The sequence below is a fragment of the Alexandromys fortis genome, unplaced genomic scaffold (genome assembly GCF_014885135.2).
Source record: "Alexandromys fortis isolate MF-2015 unplaced genomic scaffold, M_Fortis_MF-2015_v1.1 scaffold_88, whole genome shotgun sequence".
Taxonomy (NCBI): domain Eukaryota; kingdom Metazoa; phylum Chordata; class Mammalia; order Rodentia; family Cricetidae; genus Alexandromys; species Alexandromys fortis.
Window position 1 is genome coordinate 4,479,191 of NW_026067961.1, and position 20,703 is coordinate 4,499,893.

Sequence of the window (20,703 nt, forward strand, 5' to 3'; positions counted from 1 at the left end):
GGAGGGAGGGAGGGAGGGAGGGAGGGAGGGAGGGAGGGAGGGAGAGAGGGGGCTGAAGGGACCACATCACACCACTCTAGTCAGACCCAGACCAAAGCTGAGAGCTTGGCTGCCCTGAGACGGCCTGAGGGAGGCTGGGTTAGCAGCTGTCAGTGTGTGGCCGGAAATGAACACAAGAGGCTTCATTTCCAAAAGAAGGAAAGGAGGTGTCTGAGAAAAACCAACAGTGACCACCACAGACATGAGGCAAGCCGGGGATGTCACCAGTGTGGTCCCCAGTCAAAAGAAGCAGCAGGAAAGGAAATGAAAGACACACGGGAGACGTCGTGGTAGAGGGAGACCCCAGGCGGAAGGTGCCCTGGGCTGATGCAGATGGAGAACTTGGCCTTGGGTAGGGGAAGAAGGGAGAGAGGGAAAATGAAGGGAAGTAGGGCCGCTCACAGCAGGAGGAGTCTGCTAGGCAGTTTCCTTTAAAATCAGAGACCGAGCCTTCTGCCAGGACTGTGTAGGAAGGGCTGAGTGAAGTCTGAGAGAGGAAGATGGTTTAGAAACAGTCCTTGTTGCCAGGCCCCATCTATGGGAATGAGAGCCGGTGAAATTGGTGGCCATTGCATACGGCAGCCCCCATCCTGGTAGCTGAAGACTTCAACCAGCACGCCAAGCAAGCCGGGTCCAGGGTTTGGTCTCCTATCCCATGGTGGCTTTAAATTCCCCCTGACCCTCCCGGTTCCATCCTGAGTTCTGGGGATTCCCATCCTGCATTGCCATGCCTAGTTTAATGCCGAGCTGGGAACCGAACCTGGTAGGCAAGCGCTCTACCCGCTGAGCCACAACCCAGGCTACGCGTACAGTTGAGAAAGCCGACAGTTGGGTGTCTCCATTCAAAGTCCACATAAGGAAGAAAACAAATAACTAAAGAGGACACTTACACGGGAAGGACAGCCGTTGTGACCTGTCTCCCAGAACCCGGCATGGCTTCTGGGACGGGACCAGGGAGCACTGATATTCCATGAGGTCACTTTGGGCTGTTTTAATGACTTGACTTTATAGATGATCGCATGTATTTAAAAATAAAACCAACATTGATCACTGTGGGGCAAAACAGGGATGTCTTGTTATGTTCAGAGAGATGTCACAAGACGGAGGAGCCAGCCCGACTGTGGAGGAGGGAAAGGTGGGTCCCCTGCTGTGGGAGCTCATGAAAGACACTGTCACCAGGCTTGGGTCACCGGGAACTGGCGAGAACCGTGGGTGAAGAGTTTTATGGCCCGTAATAGTTTTCTGTAAATGAAAATTACTTGCCCTTGCCGGGTAATTTAGTTTTATCTGAGTTAATCCAGGAAAGTGTTATTCATATAAACTATGACATACACAAGTCCATGAGTAAGTGTCACCGGAGACTTGAAGAGGCGCTGTTGTCCTCTGAGTTCTGGGATGGCCGCCTGAGGCGGAGGGTGTCTGGAGGTTGTCCATGCTGTTTCCAGGTGAAGTTCAGGGGACAACAAAGGTAGCCTGGGACTCAGAAGTGTTCCCATACTCTTTTCCCTCCCAGAGTTCATGATGCCGGGGACTCCATGTCCAACGAAAGCAAAGATTCTCCACTTCTCTTGAGTAGCCTTACTTCGTCCAGATGCCATGGTTCCAGAGATAGGGTACATCCCCCCAACCCAAGCAAGGACATCCCCCCTTGATTAGATCTCAACCAGGCCTTTGGCAAATTTCTGCAATGCCCAGGAAAGGAGCGAGGAGGCTTCCGCCGGACTTCATGTGAACCCAAAGTCCAGCCACATTCATGGCTATCCTGGGTACCATGAGCACCCACCACCGCCAAAAGAAAAGGCTCAGAGCAGCCAAAGGCTGCCTTTCTGAATCGCTGGAGAAGAGAGCTCCGCTGAGTGCTAGGGATGGGGCGCAGGGCCTTGTGTGGACCAGGACAGTTCTCAACAGCTGGACTCTTTCCTGCCTTTCAGTGTGAGGGCCAGGCAAGGGCGCTACCACCCCCAGCCCCTCACTGAAGTAGTCTAGACAAGCACCCCACAGCTGAGCCACACCCCAGTCTCTCACTGGGAGGGGAGGCAAGAACCTTACAGCCGCATCACACCCCAGACCCTCATTGGAGAGAGGGTTAGGTAAGCGCCCTACAGCTGAGCTGGGCCCCCAGCTCTGTCACAAGCAAGTCAAAGGTCCTCCTCCAGGTCTTTGCTGATGGTGACTGAATGCCCAACACACGCTCCCTGCAGTGTATGTGACTGTGTATCGGGGGCAGAAGCAACCTCCACCCTGCTATTGCCACTAAAATAGCCAGAGGAAAATCATGTTTTTGATGGATAAAATGACACCCTAGCCCCACCCTGGCCCTTCATTCCTTAGGGACGGTTAAGCAGACTGCCTCAAGTCTCTGAGGAGAGATTGGAAAACATACATCAGCCGCAGGCTGTGAACCGGACGTTAGCTCACTGGCTGCATCAACTGTACAAATGACTCACGGCCATCACAGAGAGCATAGCAGAGCTGGAGGACTGGTCGACTGCCCAAGAGCCCCAGCTGTCCCTACAGAGGACCAGGGTTCGGTTCCCAGCACCCACAGTGTGCAGCTCACAATCACAGGGAACTCCAGCTTCAGAGGTTGCTGCCGCCCTCATCTGGCCTCCACAGGGATCTCCACTTGTGCTGCGTACATCGGGATAAGCAGACTCTACTCGCGCATGAAGTAACTGGGCCTGCGGGCGTTAGGATCGCAAGCTCATTCTTCCTGGGCACATCCTGCCTCTTGCTCATATATAAGTCTCTAGCTTAACTTCAGTCTTTTCAGAGCGCATCAGTGCACAGACTAGGTCCTCTAAGGCTTCAGGGTTCAGTGTTTATTTTTTTTATTTTTATTTTTTTTAGGGTTCAGTGTTTATGTTACTGCTTGTGAAGGCTTGAGCAACCGGGGAGTCCTCACTAACTATAGGAGCAGAATCGCACAACGCGGAGGAGACACAGGAGTCTTTGTCACCCTGAGTTAGATACATTTTTCCAAAGTGCAAGTACCCAGGACTAATAGGGACCCTGGGCCCATCAAAATTAGGAACTCTTATAGTTTTTAAGATTTTTTAAATTTACTTATTATGTAAATTTTTAAAATTTACTTATTATGTAATTTTTTAAATTACTTATTATGTAATTTACTTATTATGTGCAGTCTTTTCTGTTTGCGTGTATCCTGCACACCCAAAGAGGGTCAAACACTAAGTGCTGAAAGCATTCCAACTTGTCACCCACCCCCACTGCCTGCCGTTTAGAAACATCACAGCAATAGATGTTTCTACCTATCCATATATCATCATCCATCCATCCATCATCATCATCCATCCATCCACCATCATCCATCCATCATCATCCATCCATCATCATCCATCATCATCATCCATCCATCATCATCATCCATCCATCCATCATCATCATCCATCCATCCACCATCATCCATCCATCATCATCATCCATCATCATCCATCCATCCATCATCATCCATCATCATCATCCATCATCATCCATCCATCATCATCATCCATCCATCATCATCCATCATCATCCATCATCATCATCCATCCATCATCATCATCCATCCATCCATCATCATCATCCATCCATCCATCATCATCCATCCATCATCATCATCCATCATCATCCATCCATCCATCATCATCCATCATCATCATCCATCATCATCCATCCATCATCATCATCCATCCATCATCATCCATCATCATCCATCATCATCATCCATCCATCATCATCATCCATCCATCCATCATCATCATCCATCCATCCATCATCATCCATCATCATCATCATCATCCATCCATCATCATCATCCATCCATCATCATCATCCATCCATCATCATCATCCATCCATCATCATCATCCATCCATCATCATCATCCATCCATCATCATCCATCATCATCGTCCATCCATCCATCATCATCCATCCATCATCCATCATCATCCATCCATCATCCATCCATCATCATCCATCCATCATCATCCATCCATCATCATCCATCCATCTATCTATCATCATCATCCATCCATCATCATCATCCATCCATCCATCCACCATCACCATCCATCCATCATCATCATCCATCCATCATCCATCCATCCACCATCATCCATCCATCCATCTATCATCTGTCTATCTGTCTGTCTACCCATCCATTATCCATCCATCCATCATCTATCTAACTGTATATCTACCTGTCTATCTATCTGTCTGTCTGTCTACCTATAATCTATCTATCTGTCTGTCTATTGAAGCAGATTCTCACTCTGCAATCCAGGTCCTCAATCCTTCTGCCTTAGCCTCTCACCACACACAACTTAGTTCTCTGATTTTAACCTTTCTGGATGCTTCTGCAGTCTGAGGGAAATCTCCCTCCCTGGAGCCTCTGTGTGTCCCCAGGTCTCCCCTGTCATCCCAGCTCAGCCTGTTCCAGTGTGACCTGGTGCCATCCGCCCATCCACCCACACAAGACTGTCAGTTTTGCCACTTGAAGTCTGGCTAGGTTCATTGGCAAGGCCTCCGCAGTTGGAATTTTTATAAACGTGTTGTGTTCATAACTTCCGACTTGCCATGGCTTCACCCTCCTCCACAGGTCAGGTGGAAGCAAGCAGTTTACGAAGCTTTCTCCTCTTGCAAGTGGAAAATTGGCAGCCGGGTGATTTAGAAGTGAGTCGGAAAGTCTGGGCCCCACTGGCAGCAATGCCCTTTGGAGGGTGGGGAATGTTTATGAGTTTTGTTTATAAAATGAAGGGAGTTGAGCTGTGTTCACAGGGCTCTGGGCCCCAGACCCCTTCTGACCTTCTAGCCTTCCAGCAAAGGGCAAGAGGTTCAGAGAAGGCTTGAGTCCAGGGAGAAAGCAAAGCCTGGGCAAGGTCACCCTGATTCCACCCTGATGCTACACCTCCAGAGTTCCCAGCATTATCCTTTCTAGAATGTTCTGAGATTGGCAGCTTGGCCTCTAAAGTAGGGAATGTGGAGACAGCTTGGTGCAGGCGGGATGACTCTGAGCAGCTCCGCTCCACCCTGAGGACAACGCGGACCAGGTGGGGCCCAGGCCCCCAGTTTCTCTGTACACTGGACCTCTCAGAACTGGAGCGCAAAACCAGAGCTAAATCATGTCAGGGTCCGCTCACCGACTCAGCCTGTGTCCAGAGTGTGCCCTTCTAGGCCACAGGAACACCAGAGCACACAAGTGGGCATTTCACAGGCCCCTGTAACTCCAGTTCCGAAAGATCCAGTGCCCTCCGCAGGTCTCAGGCTCCTGCACGCACAGAGCCACATAAACCCATTCAGGTGAACAGGCACACTGCCTTAGTGGCTATTCTGTTGTTGTGAAGGGACACCATGACCAAGGCAACCCATAAAATAAAGCATTTAGTTGGGGCTGGCTTACAGTTTCAGAAGTTTAGTCCATTATCATTATGGCAGGGAGCATGGTGGCAGAAACACGGTGCTGGAGAAGCAGCTGGGAGCTGCTTCCTGATCCACAGGCAGCAGGAAAGAGAGAGATCCTGGGCCTGGCATGGGCTTTGAAAACCTCAAAGCCCACCCTCAGTGACACACCTCCTCTAACAAGGCCATCCCCCCCCAATCCCTCCCGAGCAGTGCCACTAACCGGGGAATAAGCATTCAAATAGATGAGCCTATGGAAGCCATTCTCTTTCAAACCACCACACACACAAACAAATAAAACCAGATCGGAGATGGGATGAGAACAGAGAGAGCCCCGGAATCTACTCTTTTGGAATCTTTTTTTTTTAATATTTATTTCTTTATTATGTATACAATATTCTGTCTGTATGTGTGTCTGCAGGCCAGAAGAGGGCACCAGACCTCATTACAGATGGTTGTGAGCCACCACGTGGTTGCCGGGAATTGAATTCAGGACCTTTGGAAGAGCAGGCAACCTCTTAACCACTGAGCCATCTCTCCAGCCCACTCTTTTGGAATCTTGAAGGACCTAGCACTTCACAACCTAGATGGCTCTAAGAATGACCACAGACTCAGGGCTGCTGGTGCCAACCAGAGAGGCGGTCTCTAAAGACAGAGCAGAGACCCGGGCACGCCAGGTCCCTTCCCCTCCCCTAGGAATACCTGGTCTTTCGTGTGTCCCCACTCATTAGGACAGGACAGGCTGAGGCCACAGTCAACCTAAGAAGCTTGGCGACTCCCTGCAGCCGTGCAGCGGCTGGAGATCCAGGCTGCTGCTGTCTTGCGGCTCCTGCAGAGCCTTCCTCTGGGACTCCGTAACCCGTGGGTGATACTGCTGCCCCAAAGCTGTTGGCTTGGACTAAAGCACAGAATGGATTTGGGGGTGTCCCTAGCAGCAATTCAAAGCATTACGTATGACACACAGGGACCACTATAACCACAGCACGAACTCCTGTTCGGTCTTTACTCCCAAACACCTTAAACTGACAGAATCCTTACTGTGGACCAGCAAAGGACTCTGAGGGCGGCAAACCATTCCAGATGCTTCCATGACAAATGATTCTCAACACTTCTCGGTCGTGTACCAGTGTGTGTGTTCAGGCGTGCCCGTGTGCGTGGGGTCCAGAAGCCAGCGTCGGGCATCTTCCCTAGTTGATGTCCACCTTTTGCTTTGTTTTGCTTTTGTTTTTCAAGAGCAAGTTTCTCTGTGTATTCCTGGTTGTCCTCGAACCTGTTCTGTGGACCAGGCTGGCCTCGAACTCAGAGATTTTCCTGCCTCTGCCTCCCAAATGCTGGGATTAAAGGTGTGCGCCACCACGCCCAGCTCAACTCTCACCTTTTAAAAAATGTGTGTGTGCTTGCGTGAGCTTAGTTCACACAGTACCCACAGAAGCCAGAAGAAGGTGTGTGTGCGTGCGTGTGTGCGTGCATGTGTGTGTGTTTTACTCTTCAATGTCTGAAGTCTCTGGGTTCCTAGGTTCCCACAGTTCCATGGCAATCTAGACACTTAGGATATTTGCTTTATAAACTCAGAGGGGCTGTTCACCTCTCTCTGCAGAAACCGGGCTCACAGAGTCACCTGTGAGGACTAGGTTGCCAGCCAGACAGAGGTACCTGTGGGATTTATCATCACCTTCCTGAAGTTTGGGGAGCCCATTATAGAGTCACAGACATACTAATGGCGGGGTGTCTGCTGGTTGTGTGTCCGGCTACAAGGAACTGGGGTTGTTCAGTCCTCAGCTCCAACCTAAGATGACACAGACCAGATGGGGCAGGAGGGACAGAACTCAGGTTAGAGCAGGTTCCTTCTCAGCAGGCCCTCCAGCAAAGTATCTAATTTCTCTTGGAAGAGATAGTGTCTGCAATCCAGAAGAATCTGATCCACTGAGCTTGTTGGAGAAAGAGAGAGGAAGGAAGGAAGGAAGGAAGGAAGGAAAGGAGGGAGGAAGGAAAGGAGGGAGGGAGGGAGGGAGGGAGGAAGGAAAGGAAAGGAAGAAAGAAAGCTAAACAGAGTAAAATAAAATCTCTTTAAGAACAGCGTGGGCTATGTTGGGCCCCCGGCGGAATTTCACCCAGCAGCAGTGTTCTGATCTGAGAAGCGGATTGTGGAACTCCAGGGGGAGGCTTCCAAGAAAGAGAGAAAACAGCCCCATTCAAGTTGGGTAAGTAATGAGGTTCTGCCTGTTGGCGACCTGCATGCCGGGCCCCAGTGCAGTGCAGTGAAGGGGATAAATGCACCCCAGAGGTGCAGTCACTGACGGAGAAAACGGGGAACATCACGGCAGGAGGGAGGGCCCGGGGAAGATTTGTGGCTGTAGACTGTGGGAGGGTCCCCACCGGCTAGTCAGGTTGAAAGGGCGCTTTGCGTTCAGACTCTGACGGTAGAACAATGCTGCGGCGGGCAGCAGAGCTGAGCAGCGGGCAGCAGAGCCGAGCAGGGCGGCTTCTGCACCATTTAAGTTCAGAAAGAGCAATTAGGAGTCAGGAAGCAAGGTGTTACATCGTGGGAACAGAAATAAGAGCCCGGACTGGCCCAGAAACGCCTCAGTTCTGTAGGGTCAGCTGCCCAGGGAGCCCTCCCCAGACAGGGGCTGTTCGACAGGGTCCCTGCAGGCTCCTCGGTGCTGTGAAGATCCTTTCTGGATCCCAGGAAACCTGGCCGTAAAGCACAACCCTAAAGGCTGATTTCAATGCCGTTCAAGTTAATCTAGTTGTAAAAAATGCACTTGTTCACTTCAAGACAGCCACCCTCAAAAGGGCCCCAAAGAACCTGAATTTAAAGTCTGGGGGAACAGCTCAAAGGTTAGACACTCCCTGGGCAAAACCAAGAACCCGAGTTCGACTCTCTAGCAACCCCCTCCTCAAAAAGTCTAGTACCTATTACCGTGTTCCAGCTTCAGTAAGAGACTGTGTCTCAAAAAAATAAGATGGGGGCTGGAGAGATGGCTCAGTGGTCAAGAGCATTGCCTGCTCTTCCAAAGGTTCTGAGTTCAATTCCCAGCAACCACATGGTGGCTCACAACCATCTGTAATGAGATCTGGTGCCCTCTTCTGGCCTGCATGCATGCATGCAGACAGAATACTGTACACATGATAAGTAAATAAATAAATAAATAAATCTTTAAAAAATAAGATGGAAAGCAACAGGAAGTTGGTATCAACCCTGTGCACGCGCACACACACACACACACACACACACACACACACACACACACACGGTCACTGAAAACACACTAATGGAATCCACTCATGTGTGAGAAACCTTTACCCAAGACCCCAGACTCTTCACTGAGGCAACCAAGATATCCAGGCCGAATGACGGTGTCAGGGCGTGAATGGCGTCGGCCCCTCAGAGCCCAGCTGCTGAGTCTTTGACCCTCAAGGCAATGGACGCTGAAGTGGGGGTGGCCTTTTCCATGATGGTTGGGGTTTGGGCTATAGGGCCTCTTTGAAGCCACAGCCTCTACAGGGGACAAGCCAACCCCGGCCAGTAGCCTGTCTGCAAACTTCTAATCCCCAGCTACCCGGACTCCACTAGCCCAAGGAAGTTTACAGACCTCAGGCAGCCAGGCTCTGGGGCATCAGAGGGCGACGGGGATGGCATAGCCTTTACCCAGGTTATGGGTGCCTCCTAACTGTATGTGTCCCTACTCCCCCACATCCTCGGGGCGACAAATGCCTTCCCCTGCAGCCCAGGAGTCAGGGACAGCCTGGCTGCATGTCTGTGCTGTGGAATGCTCACCAACCACATGCCACGGAAGGCCCTTCCTCTGAGTCCCTGCCATGCTGATGTTTATCTGTCTACCATGGAGTTGAGGATGCCTCCGATACTTATCCAAAAAGATGTCTTCAGTGTCTCCCTGAATCCCAAGCCCCCAACCTCTCAGCCACAGCCACTCCTACCTTTCTGGGGAAGCGAATTCTTTGTATTCTTCGTTGTTCAGCAGCAGGGGGCGCTCTCCAGATCTTGGATTGGCCTCCAGAGCCACAGGCCAAAATAACCTTGTGTTCTTAACTCTTGGGAATTCTGTTATAGTAACAACAACAAGAAGAGATTAGGAAAGATGAGAATAGGTGACCCCAGCCAGCTGTATGGTCCCTGGGAAAATCCATGCAGGCAGAACACTATACATAATAAATAAATGAATTGTTACAAAGAAATGAATCGCCTGTATGTGTTCATTTAGAACGTGTACAACCATGTACACATGCCACCGTGTGTGGGGGCTAGAGGACAGCATGTGGGAGTCAGTTCTCTCCTCCCGCCATGTGAGTTCTGGGGATCAAACTCAGGTCAGCAAGACCTTAGCAGTAAGGGCCCTACCCTTTGAGCCACCTCACTAGGCCCCAAAATCATGAATTCTAATTCACAACAATCGCTAAGATAAAAAATGAAGCAATTTGAGTTTTGTGTGCTTTTCAGTGATTGCATGCTTAGAGCTCTGCTTAGCTGAGTCAGAACTGTAACCAACTGAGCAAATCGATGGAGCCACCTTAATGAGAGGGTCTGGTATGGTGATCTCTAACACTGGCTAGGATCCCTCTATGAATGGTCAACCTGCACCCAGTAAGGCTCTCCCGAAGCCTAGGGACAGCGGGGTGCAGCAAGGCTGGGTGTTCCCATTCCTAGTACCCTCAGCTTGCCAGCACCGCTAAGTCCCCAGGGTGTGAGGTGGTCACTGGTTTTGTTGACCCCCACTCTACCTCCCAGCCGCAGGTGCTCCACAGACAGTCAATACAGGAATAAAGGACTGGATAGATGGTGGTGGCACACGCCTTTAATCCCAGCACTCGGGAGGCAGAGGCAGGCGGATCTCCGTGAGTTCGAGGCCAGCCTGGTCTACAGAGCTAGTTCCAGGACAGCCAGGGCAACATAGAGAAACCTTGCCTCAAAAAAACAAAAGGCAAACAAGCAACAACAACAAGCGATAAAGGACACACAACAGGGACTGAAGTTTGTGCCCACACTGTCTCTGCCACAGGACATTTCCCCATAGCATACCATTCCAAGTTCAAAGGTCCCCTCCAACCCTGCCTCTTCTACCCCAACTCTAACGTCCATAAAAAGACCAACACGGTGGCTGGTGTAAGATCTGTTATGAAGAGGTGATTCAATACTGCTCATGCAGGGGACCTCATTCATGCAAACACCCATGCATGTAGGGCAACTTGCACACACTGTAACCTCAGCCCTGGGGATGCAGCGCCCTCTTGTGGACTCCAGGGGCACACACATGCACATATCTGTACACATATACACATAACTTAAAAATAAAAGCAAGGGGTTAGAGATGGCTCAGCAGTTAAGAGAACGTGTTGCTCTTGCAGAGGTGAACTCAGGATCAAGTCCCAACACCCACACGGTGGCTCACAACCACCTGTAACTTCAGTTACAAGGGGATCCAATGTCATCTTCTCACCTCTGTGGGAGCAGGCACACACATTGTGCATACCTATGTATGTATGCATAAAAATAAGAAAAATCTTTAAACTTCTAAAATAAATAAATAGAAACAAATCTAAAGAGCGAGCATGAGAGACAATGCGGTCTGAGAAAATTTCAAGCGGTTCCGGGCTTTGCAGGAGAAAAGTGTGCTCAACTAAGATGGGGGAGCTTTTTTCAGCCACAGAGCCAAGGTGAGAAAGGGTTTGCCTTGCAAGGCACAGCGTGGCCGCGACGGTGGGGCTCTGGCGCCACCTAGTGGACACTTGGAGTGTCTGTTCCTACAGCCTGGCTCCTGGGGTCTCCTTGCTGACGCTATCACCCACGGTCTCAGGGAGTGACCATGGCTCCTGTGAACTTGGGCTGTGTGTGTTGGTGGGCAGGAGCTCCTGGCTGCGGGCAGGTCTCTATGAGCTTCTCAAGATGCTGGAAGTTGACTGCTAGCTCGGTCTCCTGGAGTGTCCTAGGTAGGCAGTCCGCCTGGGCTCCTGGGTTTCTCTTCCAAACTTCCTGTGAGCTCTGCCTAACTGAAGTCCTTTTCGTACCGAGGCTTGGAGGAGACTGCACACAGGGCCAAGGTTCTCTTGACAAATACAACTCTGATCTTCTGTCTAAACCTATTGAAGAAACAAACATAAAACCAACAAACAACAGCAAAACAAAAACAAAAAACCCACCTGGTTAGCAACTGTTCCTGGAAGGGTTAAAAAAAGAAAAAGAAAAAAGAAGGTTCTCGATTTGGAAGGTTAAAGAAGGGCAAAGGAATTTTTAAAATTCCTTCCTTTCTCAACAATGCCTAGATTTTTAGCCCTTTCTCTTGCTGGACAATCCTACCGTGACTACCGTGACTACCGGAAACTGAATACCCCCCTTTCTCTTCTATGCAGTCCTCCCCACCTGTGTCTCCTTGGGCACCTGCTGCCAACCCCGGCTGCATTTCCACTTCTGGAGAGAGGTCCCAGCCTCCCTGCGACTGAATGTGGGATGTCTTCAGGTCCAAATCCTGGGTGTGAAAAGGGTCCTGGGTTTGTAGAAGGCTTGGCCCCACCCCTGGGGAGAGGCAAACTCTCCACAGATGTCAGGAAGGTCTCCCAGAGTCAGGGAAAGCCCTTAAAATAAGCTTCTAGGCTGGGGCTGTAGCTCGGTTGGCAGAGTGTTTACCTCACATGCACGAGGCCCTTGGTTCAATCCCCAGACATGATGGTATCCACCTGTGATCCCAACACTTGGAAAGTAGAGACAGGAAGCTTAGTGACATAGTGAGTTCCAGGCCAGTCTCGATATATGTGACTAGGGTTAATGATGAACGCCAAATCCCTAATCTTCAGAGACAGAGGCTGGAGGATTGCCATGACTTTGAGGTCAGTTTGGGATACACAGTGATACCATGTTTCAAATAAGGTGGTACCCATCTTTAATCCCAGCACTTTGGAGGCAGAGGCAAGCAGATCTCTGAGTTTGAGGCCAGCCTGATCTACAGACAGTGTTCCAGGACAGCCAGGGCTACACAGAAACCCTGTCTTGAAAAAACAAAATAAAATTAAATAAATATGAATAAATAAAAGGAGTGTGAAGAGTTGACTTTACAGCTAAGAGTCACTTGAGAAAGGGGACAACTGAAGACCCACCTCCATTAGGAGACAGGGTTTCTCTCTGTAGCTTTGGAGCCTGTCCTGGAACTAGCTCTGTAGACCAGGCTGGTCTCGAACTCACAGAGATCTGCCTGTCCTGTCTCTGCTTCCCAAGTGCTGGGAATTAAAGCCGTGCACCACCACCACCACCTGGCATGAGACATTCTCTTGATTGCTGATTGATGTGGAGGGCTCAGCCCACTGTGGGTGGTGCCATCCCTAGGCAGGGTACCTGGGATGTATAAGGAAGGTAGTGGATCAAGTTGGGGGGAGGGGAGTGGATAAACAGTGTCCTCCGTGGTCTCTGCTTCAGTTCCTACCTCTGGTTCCTGCCTTGGCTTCTCTCCATGGCAGATGGTGTATCATGGAAGCTGAGTAAACCCTTTCCTCTCCGAGTTCTGTTTGGTCATGGTGCAGAGAAGCAGCAGAGAAGCGAACCGGGACATGTCCCTATTTGTCCCTCCTATCCCTGTCACCTCTACCCTCACGGCTGTCATCTCCTGTCTAGGTTATGCTTTGATCTTCTGTCTGCTGTACCCACCTGTCCCCACTGCCACCTCTGACCCTCTCCAATTTTCCAGCAAGAACTTTGTCTGAGGTAGGGTGTCTATGGTTGGGAAGAGACACCATGGCCACAGCAACTCTTTTAAGGAAAATATTTAATTGAAGTGGCAGCTTTGTAAATGGAGTTTCTGTCCTGCCCAGTTCCGCAGCTGTTCAGTCCCAAAGAAATAAACAGAGACTTGTATTAATTATAAACTGTTTGGCCTATTAGCTCAGGCTTATTAACTAGCCCTAACAACTTAAATTGACCCATAATTCTTGTCTATGTTTAGCCATGTGGCTTGGTACCTTTTCTCAGTAAAGCATTCTCACCTTGCTTCCTTTGCGTCTGGCTGGTGACTGCATCTCTGCCTTTCCTCTTCCCAGAATTCTCCTACTCTGGTTGCCCCACCTATACTTCCTGCCTGGCTACTGGCCAATCAGCATTTTATTAAGCCAATATGAGTGACAAATCTTTACAGTGTGCAAGAGCATCATCCCACAACACAGCTTACAGTTTCAGAAGTTCAGTCCAGTATCATCATGGCAGTGGGGTGGTGTGTGGGAAGACGTGGTGCTGGCTACATCTTGAGCAGAAGGCCACAGGAAGTGGACTCGGTGTCACACTGAGGGAAACTTGAGCAAGAGACCTCAAAGCCCGCCCCCACAGTGACACACTTCCTCCAACAAGACCAACACCCACTCCAACAAAGTCACACCTCCTGATAGTGCCACTCCCTTTAGGAGTTGTTTTCTTTAAAACCACAGCAGAACAGGAATATAATTTGTTTCACAAGTGCCCACCCCCACCCCATGAGCCCCACCCCCAGCCTCTCCCTCCCTGCTCTTAGAAAAGAACAACAGGATTTGTAGCTCAGTGAGTGTTCAACCTAGCATCCAAGAGACCCTGGGGTCCAAGCCCAGCACTACAGGAAAAAAAATCACGCTACTTAAACCAGCATAGGAGCATGAAACTGTTGAGTTCAAGGCCAGCTTAGGCTGTGTGACAAGACTTCATAAAAAGAAAGAAGGAAGAGAAGAGAGGAGAGGAGAGGAGGGAGGGAGGGAGGGAGGGAAGGAAGGAGGGAGGGAGGGAGGGAGGGGAGTAACAGCAAGAGTCCTGGGTCCAAGGGCCCCTGCAGCTCCTACACCCTGTCCCTTGGTCTCTGTGCAGTCTCTCTAGCTCTGTGCTCACCAGATTCTGCCCTGCCCACAGATCCGCCACCTGACCCTTCCAAGGACTTCTGGGCCTAAGTGTGTCCCTCAAGTATCACTTCTTCAAGAAGCCCTCAACCCAGACCCCACTGCACGCATATCCCTCTGAACCAACTGTACGGCCACTCACTATAGGTGTGGCGTCCTTTGGGCTACAGCAGTTTGGTCTCCCAGCCCCAGGATCTCTGCACTCACTCTCCCCGTGCCTGCTGGGACCTCTCTCCAGATGTCGGAGCCGGCCCTTCACTTCCACATCTTTCTTCAAGCAACACTGCACCACCAACCCAACTCCAACTTGCAGCGTCTCTCCCTCTCCCAGCCCCAGATTCCCTTCCCCAGTCCCATGCTTTCTCATCCACTGGAATTGGTGTGACCGTCCGTTACTATTGATGGCCAACCTCGTGGGACCCGGATCCTCCTGAGAGAATTCTCTAGGCATGCTGTGCGGGGGTTCCTAGGCTAGCCAGGTTCATTAACTGGGGAAGAACCACCTGGAATGTGGGCACCACGGTCCCATGGCTGAGGTCCTGGACTGCGTATAAAGGAGAAGGCGAGCTGGACATCAGAGTCTGTCGTTCTCCACTTCCTGGTGCGGCTGTGGGGTTAGCCGCTGATCGCGCTTCTGCACCCTCTGGACCCTGAGGCTTCCCTTGGTGTTCTCACGGCTTAGTCACAGCATGGGGGAGGTCAGAGGACAACTTAATTGCGTTGAGTCTCCTCTTGCACGTTTAGTGTGTTCCGGGGACTAACTCAGATCTCCAGATTTGCTCGGCAAGCGCCTTTGCCGTGGAGGCTCTCCCCAGCCTCTACTTATCTTAACGTGTTATCTTCCTCTCTAACCTATCAACCCCGAGGTCAGGAAGTGTCCCCCTCTTTTCTTTATGCCTTGGGTTCTAGAATAACCCATGGCATAGCTCAGCCACCTGATGGATCTGTGGCCAGAATGAGTGTGATATTTTTGGAGACTGGATTTGTGAAGTGGGCACAATATTTAGGAAGCACATGTTTACCAATAAATGCACACATCACTATTTACTTAGAATTAAAGACACAAGAATGCGTGCGTTTCCTTTAAAATGAGGCTGGGTGCAGAGAGAACGCTCACAGGCTCGGGCATATGCTTTTATAATGCATTTACGACCAAGGAAAAGTAAACGGTCACACGTTTTCTTGGGGACGGGACCCACAAAGTCATAGTGCCTCTGTTCCTTCCTTCTGCCTATAGACCCGGATTGTCCCCAAAGGTGCGCTGGCGCAGTTGCTGCTTTAAGGATGCTCTGCGGGACCAAGCGGCAGGATGCAGCCATGACGTCACAGCCCCGCCCCGCGGGGTGATACTGCAGCTGCCGCGGCGGGGCTGGGGGCATCGGGCTGGGACGGAGCTGTACCCCGAAGAACCAGAAGCTCAGCCTGGGAAAGGGATGCCTCCCGTCTGGACGCACAGGTACCGTTTCTCCTGCTCCCTTCACCCAGCTCCGCGGCTTTGCGCCGGGAGCGTTGCTGCTTAGGCCCCAGGATGATCATAAGCCCAGGCTGGGGGCTCTGGACGGACATGGGGACCTTTGTTCTTTTTGGGTGTCTAGTGAATTAAGCTGAGAAATGGACCCTCCGGGGTGAAGCGTCCGCAGGCCTAGCGGGAGAGGCAGTCTGTGAAATTTGCCCTCAGCATCTGCTATGTTTACTGAGCTCCAGGCCTGCTCCCAGCTACCTGGGCAGGTGTCATCAGCTTCCGGGTCACCTCCTCCCTGAGGCTGAGCCCTTTGGCTGGCCAGGGATTGTGGTCCTGGGAAGAGCATCCTGTCGTCTTATGTCCTGAGTCATATAGCTGAGGGTGACATGCTAAGGGCGACAAGCATTCCCTTGATGCCCTCGTGGATAGTAAACAATCTCTCCCCGCTCCTGGAGTTGTTCTTATGGGAAGTAGGGTCAGGTGCTGATGAAACTCAAGCTCCTAGCCCGGACTTTGGGGACAAGTTGGCCCTCAGAAAGGAGTCAAAGTCCCAGAGGTGAAGCGTGAGAACTGGGCCCCGGTTCTCTAGTTTGCTGACTGCATCCCTCTAAGGTCTACAGCAGTTTGAGAGACTATAGGAGGCAAGAGGGAAGTGGTACCCAACAACCCCACAGGTGGAAGCACCCATCTCTCTCTCACACACACACCTACACACACCTACACACATACACATACACACACCTACACACATACACACATACAAACACACACATACACACACACACACATACTTTTTTACAGAGAAAGAAAAAGTGGATGGGTTCCAAGTAAGATACTTTTAAGTACTCAGGCTACCTGGGTGTTACTTATGTTATCAATCAGGTGTTGTTGAAACAGCCCAACACTGTTGGGGGTGGTTCAGTGGGTAAAGAAATTGCTGCCCAAGCTTGAGGGCCTGAATTGGAATCCCCTGCTCCCATTTAAAGCCACAAGGTGTGGTATTCTGTACCTACAGTCCCGGCACCCCTAGGGTGATATGGGAAGTGAAGATAGGGAATCCGGAGAAGCTCATGGGTGGGGTAGCCTGGTGTACCCCGATATAAGCCAGAGATCCTGTCTCTAAACTTGGTGGAAGATGAGGACCTTCACCCATGAAGTTATCTCACCTGCTGCAGGAAAAGTAATTTAAAAAATTCTTCTTAGCCGGGCGATGGTGGCGCACGCCTTTAATCCCAGCACTCGGGAGGCAGAGGCAGGCGGATCTCTGTGAGTTCGAAACCAGCCTGGTCTACAGAGCTAGTGCCAGGACAGGCTCCAAAGCCACAGAGAAACCCTGTCTCGAAAAACCAAAATAATAATAATAATAATAATAATAATAATAATAATAATAATAATAATAATTCTTAGTGGAAATGAGATCATTTTTTATTTTTAACTTTTATTTCCGGGTGTGTATGTGTGTGTAAGAGAGAGAGTGAATGTGTGTAAGAGAATGTGTATGTGTGTAAGAGAGAGAATGAGTGTTGTATAAGAGAGAAAGTGTGTGTGTAAGAGAGTGAGTGTGTAAGAGAAAGTGTGTAAGAGAGTGAGTGTATGTGTGTATTAGAGAGAGAGTGAGTGTGTGTGTCTGTGTGTGTGTAAGAGAGAGTGTGTGTGTGTATAAGAGAAAGAATGAGTGTGTGTGTGTGTGTGTGTGTGCCAGTGCCTGGGAAGCCAGAAGAGGGCGTCAGATCCCTTGGAGCTGTAGTCACAGGTGCCTGTGAGTCACCTGATATGGGTGCTGGGAACAAACTCGGGTCCTCTGCAAGAGCAGCCAGTGCTCTTAACCCCTGAGTCATCTCTCCAGTCCAGAAAAAAACATACATTTTTTACTAAAACAGGATAATTTTAGGATTGGCAAGCTAGATGAATAGGTAGAAACAAATGCTTCCAAGTCTGATGACCTGAGCTCCTTCTCAGGGGCGCAGATGGTGGAAGGAGAGAAGCGGCTCCTGCCAGGTGTCTCTGCCTTCTACATGTGCGCGCGCACGCACACACACACACACACACACACGTGCGCACACACACACGCACACACACACGTGCACACACACACAGATGGTGGAAGGAGAGAAGCGGCTCCTGCCAGGTGTCCTCTGCCTTCTACATGTGCGCGTGCGCACACACACACACACACACGCACACACACACACACACAGAGCTATTAAAAATTTTAAAAAGGTTCTTCTGACCTGACTCCAATGCCAACAGGAAGCTAGATGAGTGAAATGTTCTTCAAACTTGGGGTTAGCGCTGGTTCATGTGTCAGACCAGTGGTTCTCAACCTGTGGGTCTCAACCTCCTTGGGGTCACCTAAGACCATGAGAAAACACATATTTACAGGGTTTTTTTTAAAGTTCATTTTCTATTATTTATTTATTTATTTGTGCATTTTTATGTCTGAGGGCTCTGTCTTCATACACGCCAGAACAAGGACTCTGATCCCATTACAGATGGTTGTGAGCCACCATGTGGTTGCTTGGAATTGAACTCAGGACCTCTGGAAGAGCAGCCAGTGATCTTAACCTCTGAGCCATCTCTCCAGCCTTTTTTTTTTTTTTTTTGATTTTTGAATTTTGTATTTTTGAGACAAGGTTTCTCTGTGTAGCCCTGACTGTCCTGGAACTCTCTCTATAGAACAGGCTGGCCTCAAACTGAGGTCCACCTGCCTCTGCCTTCAAAGTGCTGGGATTAAAGGCATGTGTCACCACCACCTGGTTTACATTACAATTGCTAACAGTAGTAAAATTACAGTTTTGAAATAGCAATGAAAATAATTTAATGTTTGGGGGGGGTCACCACAATATGAGGAACTGTATTAAGGGTCTTTCTCAGTGTTAGGAAGGTTGAGGCCCACTGGGGGGCAAGTGTCTTTTTCTAGGACAGGCTGTAGGCCCCGTTTGAGGGCGTGCTGGGGGATGACGGTGGGCTTCCACTCCAATAGAGGAATGGCCCATCCGTGTAGTCTGACTTAAGCAGGGTCTGGAAGTTTCCCCCACTGCTATTGCAGGATTGTCCAGACGGGAACCACAGCCCTCCATTCTAAGTCAGAGGGACAGGCTTTTTGTTTGTTTGTAGATTCTTTGTTGTTTCATTGTTGATGTTTGAGACAGGATCTCACTAGTGTAGCTCTGACTGTCCTGGAACTCAAAATGTAGACCAGGCTGGCCTTGAAATCTCAGAGACCTTCCTGCCTCTGCCTTCCAAATGCTGGATTAAAGATGTGTACCACTAAAGGGGGCCCTTCCTTCCTTCCTTCCTTCCTTCCTTCCTTCCTTCCTTTCTTTCTTTCTTTCTTTCTTTCTTTCTTTCGACAAAGTTTCTCTGTGTGGTCCTGCTGTCTTGGAACTCACTCTGTAGACCAGGCTGGCCTCAAACTCACAGAGATCCACCTGCCTCTGCCTGCCAAGAGCTAGGATTAAAGGCGTGCGCCCCCATGCCTTTCTAACTTGGTGTGGTATTTATGTGCACTTTATTCTGGGGAGAACATGGATAACAAAGAGGGCATAAGATACTGTGTCTTGCCAGGTGTCAGTGATGCACACCTTTAATCCCAGCACTCGGGAGGCAGAGGCAGGCGGATCTCTGTGAGTTTGAGGCCAGCCTGGTCTACAGAGCCAGTTCCAGGATAGCCAAGGATACACAGTGAAACTCTGTTTCAAAAAACAAAAAACAAACAAACAAACAAAAGATACTGTGTTATCTCTGAAATGGGGAGGTACTGAGCACAGGAATGGGTTCCTTAAAGGGGAATATGTGCTGTGGCCAGCGGGTAGAGGTGGACCAAGCTCTTACAGCACACTCTTGTCAAAGATGCTGGCTTTGAGGGTACTGGGCTTCCAAAGTGTGAAGCTCCAGGGGTCACTAGCACCTACCTGTACCCTGGAAGGAGAACTGGTCACGTGACAGGTCTCACTTTGTAGAAGCTCCTGAGCTAGAGGAAGGAAGTACACACAAGCTTAAACTTTTTGAAACGATTAATCTTGCCAGGCAGTGGTGGCGCACCTTTAATCCCAGCATTTGGGAGGCAGAGGCAGGAGGATCTCTGTGAGTTCAAGGCCAGCCTGGTCTACAAGAGCTAGCTCCAGGACAGGCACCAAAGCTACAGAGAAACTCTGTCTCGAAAAAAAACAAATTAAAAAAAATCTCTAACAAAAAAAATTAATTGCATTTATTTATTTGATGAAACAGTGTGCAGGTGCAGGCCGGAGGACAGCTTGCAAGAGTTGGCCCTCTCCCATCATGTGGGTCTTAGGGCAGTGCCTTGACCCACTGAGCCATCACGCTACCCCTAAAACCTTAATTTTGATTTAATCTTTGTAAGTAAACTATATTTTACATGAACTATTACTTGTCTACATAGTTCTCAGGCCCACCTGTCTGCATTTCACATGGCGGGGTTTTTAAGGTCACAGATAAGCCAGTTATTGAAGTCACAGAGGATGTTACCTCGTGTCAAATCCACCTCTGAGCCGAAGCTTCGAAGGCCTTTGCCACCAGCGAATGTTTTGTTAGTGGCTCCATCTCTGTCCACACCCTCACTGGGGCCAGCAGTTAGTTCCATGTCACTCGCATGGAACCGTTTTCCTTCATTTTCTAACCTAACTTGATGGCAAAAACGATGTCATGACTGTGTCTCAGAGAGCTCTGTGTCTTGGTTCTCAGAAGTCGGTCACATGGGGGATGAACTGGGATGTCCGGAAGGGTGGGTGGGTAGGTGGATCGATGAGAATATGAGTGAGTACAGTTGGAATGTGAGTGAATGGATAGTTGGCTGGACAGATGGATGGATAGTGGATGGGGGTGGATGGGTGGATGGATGGATGGATGGATGGATGGATGGATGGATGGATGGGTGGATAGATGGATGGGTGGGTGGATGGATGGGTGGGTGGATGGGTGG

General features: G+C 49.9%; 1 protein-coding gene across 1 annotated transcript in view; it reads left to right on the forward strand.

Moving 5' to 3' along the window:
* The first annotated feature begins 15,627 nt into the window (after positions 1–15,627).
* Slc45a1 (solute carrier family 45 member 1) overlaps positions 15,628–20,703 on the forward strand; it is an 18,206-nt gene continuing 13,130 nt past the window's right edge. Inside the window, exon 1 of the mRNA XM_050153163.1 lies at positions 15,628–15,755. The gene's annotated coding sequence lies outside the window, so the exon portion shown is untranslated. The remainder of the gene's footprint in view (positions 15,756–20,703) is intronic.